The sequence below is a fragment of the Leucopleurus acutus genome (genome assembly GCF_964270905.1).
Source record: "Leucopleurus acutus genome assembly, chromosome: 1".
Taxonomy (NCBI): domain Eukaryota; kingdom Metazoa; phylum Chordata; class Mammalia; order Artiodactyla; family Delphinidae; genus Leucopleurus; species Leucopleurus acutus.
The window spans coordinates 28370111-28376110 of NC_139142.1; positions in this window are offsets into that span (position 1 = coordinate 28370111).

Here is a 6000-nt window from a genome sequence, read left to right on the forward strand (position 1 = left end):
GTCGCTCTATATTAGGTAAAACTAATGGACATGTAACCAAAAAAGATACACATTAATTTTTTTATAAAATAACACAATTTATTACTATTTTAAAACATCTCACAAAATAACATTCAGAAACTCAACATTTCTAAATAATTTAACACAGTAAGTTTAGTCATAAAGACATGCTACAAAAATTCCTGCATATAAAAGATTATTACCGACGTATTAATAGATGTTAAAATGTTCTTCAGAATGGAGTTGGTTCTAGAAGCCAAAGATTCTGGAGTGATGCTTGTGATCATGACTGACACCCTGGGAGAAGCTGGCCATATGTATATTCTCTACAGCTACCAACTCACCAGTCTTTTGATGGGATTGATCACTCTAGGCAATAGCACCTCAGAGGCAGGTACCCTGCTGATCAAACAAGCAAAGAACTCCCCACCCTTGTAACATTAGCCACAACTTAATCTAGCCAACATCTAAATTAATTTTTAAAATCTAGATGTAGGAAAGATAACTCACAAAGTTTCTATTCTGAGTAGGAAATTCTTGATATACCCCCAGAGGGATGACTTAATGTAGCAGACATGGAAGATGACACCAAGTAAGGAAGTAGGGAAATCCTGGCTCTGATTATGCTGACACACAACTACTGCTCAGGGGGGCTTAGAATGAGCAAGGATGAGGTTTGATTCTCTAATATCCACATGCAGGCTAGGTATTTACCCATCTTCCCTTTGAGAGTACTTTCCACCAACATCCAGTTCATTTTAAAGTGCAAATCTACTGAAAAATAGCTTACTCTCCCCCACCCCCTGGTTAAATTTGGTAGATCATAATTTGGTTGGCTGGTTCCCTTCTAACCTGCCCAATATGGGAAATTAACTAGAATCCAGTTATGACTTCTCCAAGTGTCAAGTGAAAATTTATCTTAAGTTAGAAAAAGGTAAGACTCAGTCTAGTTTTTCAGTTTTCTTTCTTTGAAGTCAATGGTTGATAAAAAGGCAGGAATAGAGATATAGATGAGGGATTTCTAAAAGTTCAGTGATTTTTAAAAAAAATACCTTTAATTTTTTTATTGCACTTACTTTATAGTTAAAAACACTCATGCTAAAATGAAGATTAAGGAATATGGTCAAGTTAGCTATGTCAGAAGCACCAACTCTGCTATACTGAATCTTGTTTTATATTTAATTATTTACAGGCACGTTAAGCAGCCCAAATAAAGAAAATGTGTGCCAAAGAAATTAATTTCTGGTAAAGGGTAACTTTCAGTTTAGCAGTTATTTCTTCCTCCTTTACCAATACTTAACAATGTAAGGTCTTTGTGAGCAGACAATCAGACTGCAGTTAGAGAGACAATCAGACTACTCATGATTGATGCTTTGACACTTCCCCCCCAATTTTTTAAAGTTAATGATTTAATCCAACCTCTCTAGGCCCTATACTTTTTTCCATTTAGTCCTAAGAAAAATCCAGCTGGAAGATTCTGGGCCACATAGATAACCACCTTCGACTCTACTTACACATCACCAACTCTGAGAATAAGTTAACAGTTAAGATTCATTTCGTACTCCTCTTTATTCCACTTCAGACCACTGGTAAGAGGTATCAGAAGAAGCATCTATTCAAGTCAAAATTTCTTTCTATACAGGAACCACATTTATGTGTCTTACACCACCTCTATTTGTGGAATAGATCCAGTAACCATACCAAGTTACTGGCCAGTTATCATGACCAGATAGTCTTCGGTCCACATGCAGAATCGGTGTCTACACCAGCTACTTTCATATATGATTACCAAATTTTATACAATATTTTTCTGTATTTAAGGACTGCTACAGTCTACAAAATTTGTGCATTATTGGACAATGAATGAATACTTAAAGAATGAACACCTAAGAAGGATGATCCATTTTCTGAAGTACACTTAAAATGTTAAACTTTAGAGACAAAGCAAAATCTATCATAAAGTTGGATTTTGTTGATAGTAGGAGAGAGGTAGGTTAATAATTACTGTCCTAAGATAAGAATGCTAAACAATAAAAGCTGAGGCCCTGCTAAAAAACAAGTTGAACCTTCCAGCCCTGAGTTTCTAATGTTATGTGAAAATTATTAAAATAAGCATGACAAAGGAAAACACCAGTGACCATTTCCTTCCATCCACGATTATTAAATACATCACCTTCTCTCAAATAACAACTCAGGTAGCATATGACTACAGAGTGAAAATAAATGGACCTTGGAAAAAGGAATGTTGCTACAAAGCACTGGTTCTTAACCGGGGGCGAATATGTTCCCACCCTTCTGCCCCAGAGGATAGATGGCAATGTCTGAAGACACTTCTGATTGTCACAACTTGGGAGAGGGTTCTACTGGTATCTAATGTGTAAAGCCAGAGATGCTGCTAAACATCCTATATTACAAAGGACAGCCCCCCTCCCCACAATGTTATCCAGCCTGAAATATTAATAGTGCCAAGGTTGAGAAACTCTGGTTTAAAGGAACAAACGCCTATTTACAGAGAACACAAAAACCTTTCAAGACCTGACTAGTAATACAGCCATAAACTTAATGTTAGGGAAAATAGGAAAGCTGAATTCCTTGGTAGACGAAAATAAAATTTCCTGTGAAAAATTAAAATACTGTACTGATTCCATCATTATAAGAAAAGAAGAAATCGAATGATCCACTAAAACGGCATAATGCTTTAAACAAGGAGCACAGAGACAATCTCTTCCAAGTAGGTCAAATATCTAATCCGAGAAGCATAAACCCAAAGCATTTAACATCAGCTAAATCTGCAGCAGTAAAGGATGATTTAAGGAATGATTTGAGAGAATATTCTGAACTTCTTCATATACCTTATCTTCCATTTTCTAATAACATGGATTCTGGCTTTAATTCCAAGAAAAGGAGGCACAGAAGTCATTCGATATTTGTTGAGTGGAACTGAATTATGAATTTTGTGTGAAATGGACACAGAAAAGCACCTTACACTTCTCTGAGAACTACCAGTGATTAAAAGACATTAAGAAACAAGGAGAAACAGAGAAAATTAGTTTCTATATTAAGAATTCAGGAAAACCAAACACCAACACTGTAAGTTATTTTATAAATAAATTCAGTATGAAGTCATTCATTCATTCCCTACTATATTCACTTCCAGCATAACTTTTAGAAAATACATCCATACCTAGCAATAGGGCTTTAAGCTTACCTACTAGATGAAGTGCAGAGTACAAGAAAAGAAGATCGTCTTCTTAGTTTAAACATCACCAAGGAAAATTCTCATTGCCTATGGTTCACAAAAGAAATAGTCAAAGGCTTTGAATGTATAAGCCAGTCAGAGTAAAGATTTCTTCCTATCAGACTGTAAGGAAGAGCAAAAGGAAGCTAAAAATAGTATTGGACCTTTATTTAGAATTGATTGTCAAAGCAGTGGTCCCTTTTGATCAGAGTGACTCAGAGAAATCATGTAATTCCTACTTAAATGACAGCTGAAAACTTCAGAAAGCCAGGACTACTTATGCAATCACTTTTTAAAAATGACTCTTCCCTCTTTGACTAGTTTTACACAAGTAAATGGGGAAATAGGAGCCAATAGTTTCTGGTTGAGGGACTTTAGGCACAATATGGCAGAGGGCCTCTGACATCTTTTTTGCAATCTATCAGTTACTCAGTCACAGCCTACTATGGACTTCATCTGGTTACTGACTACCGTATCTTGCATTTTCCAAAAACAACTTTTTCTTATATGAAAAATTCCAAGCTCTGTATCCAACTGTTGCTTTGCAATTCTGAGGTTAAATCACCTGCTATGCTTCACGGAAGAAGCAATCCTCAAAAATAATGCCGTTTGCCTGGGATTCCATAATGAAACATCTCTTTTCCATCCACAAACATATACATAATTCATTTTAAGAGCTGTTTAACTTAAGCTTTTTGAAAAAATATATTTTGAAATACTAAATTTCACTTATTGAAAGGTACCAAATCCAGTCTTTCAAGTTCTACACCCTTACAACAATCACTTCTCTCAACATGAGGGTCAACAGACCAAAGTTATTAGGGCAAATTTTAAAAAATATGAATGGCCAACATTTAGGCTAGGAATTCAAATATAACTACTGCTTATATATATTTACTTATCTAACATATTGGGTTGGCCAAAAAGTTCCTTTGGTTTTTAAGTAAAAATAAAAGACACATTTTTCATTTTAATCAAGAACTTTATTGAACAGCGTATTCACCCTTTTGTTCCACTACCTTCTGCCATTTTTCAGGCAACTTCATAATTCCATCTTCCTAAAACTTTTTATCTTTTTGAGCAAAGAACTGTTCCAGGTGCCTTTTACAGTCTTCCAGGGAATTGAAATTTTTTCCATTGAGAGAATTTTGGAAAGACCGAAATAAATGGAAATCTGAAGGTGCAATGTCTGGTGAATACAGTGGATGAATCAGAATTTCCCAGCCAAGCTATAACAGTTTTTGCCTGGTCATCAAAGAAACATGCAGTCTTGTGTTATCCTGATGGAGGATTATGTGTTTTCTGTTGACTAATTCTGGACACTTTTCAACTAGTGCTGCTTTCAGTTGGTCTAACTGGGAGCAGTACTGTTGGAATTAATCGTTTGGCTTTCCAGAAGGAGCTCATAATAGAGGACTCCCTTCCAATCCCACCATATACAGAACATCACCTTCTTTGGATGAAGACCGGCCTTTGGTGTGGTTGGTGGTGGTTCATTTCACTTGCCCCACCATCTCTTCCGTTCCATATTATTGTACAGTATCCACTTTTCATTGCCCGCCACAATTTGTTTTAAAAACAGAACGTTTTTGTTATGTTTAAGTAGAGAATTGCATGCAGAAATACAGTCTAGAAGGTTTTTTTCGCTTAATTTATGTGGAACCCAAACATCAAAGCGATTCACATAACCAAGCTGGAGCAAATGATTTTCAACTCTTGATTTGGATATTTTGAGTATGTTGGCTATCTCCCACGTGGTATAACGTTGATTGTTCTCAATTAATGTCTTGATTTGATCGCTATCAACTTCAACTGATCTACCCGACTGTGGAGCATCTTCCAGCGAGAAATCTCCAGCACGAAACTTCACAAACCACTTTTGACACGTTCGATCAGCCACAGCACCATCTCCATAGGCTGCAGAAATCTTTTTTTGCTTTTCAGTTGTGTTTTTACCTTTCTTGAAATAATAAAGCATAATATGCCAAAACTGTTGCTTTTTTTCTTCCATCTTCAATATTAAAATGGCTACACAAAAATTCACCAATTTTGATAAGTTTTTTTTTTTAATGCATGCTGATATGACAGCTGTCACAACACAATCTAACAAAATTGTTTCAAATGAAGTTAAAGACAACTAAGCGCTACTAGAGCCATCTTACGGGAAAAAACCGAACAAACCTTTTGGCCAACCCAATATAAGGAACTATAACCAAAAAGTATGCCTAAGATCAGGTCCATATGTGTAATAAGGCCAAAGTATTGGTCAAAGGAGTGATTATAACAGTCATTTTAACCACTGACCTGGGTCACGGAATGACTGGCTGACTGTTTGCAGGACTTGAGTGGACATGCAGGTAAACACAACATAAATTCCAGTTGACAATGCACACACTTTTGGAACAACAAATAAGTAAATATAACATGGGCTATAAGGCCTCCAAGGTACTAATTTTTCCTTTTTTCACCATAGTTTTTCAAACTGGACTTTGGAGTCTTGATTCTAGGACTGCTGCTATATTTCTAAGAAGAGCTCTTCCCAAACCAAAGGCATGACACATTTGTGCTTCTGAGTCATAAAGAGATGGACCTTCAAGAAAGATGGCCTACAGATTCAAAAGTTAAGTGTATATATTTAAATGCCTGGCCTAAAAAAAAAAAAAAAAAAAAAATGAAAAAACTGAACAAACTGAATAAAGAATCACATTTGTTCCTTTGTTGTTAAAAATGACTGGTCTATAAAGGTTTCAGTAGATGGGGCC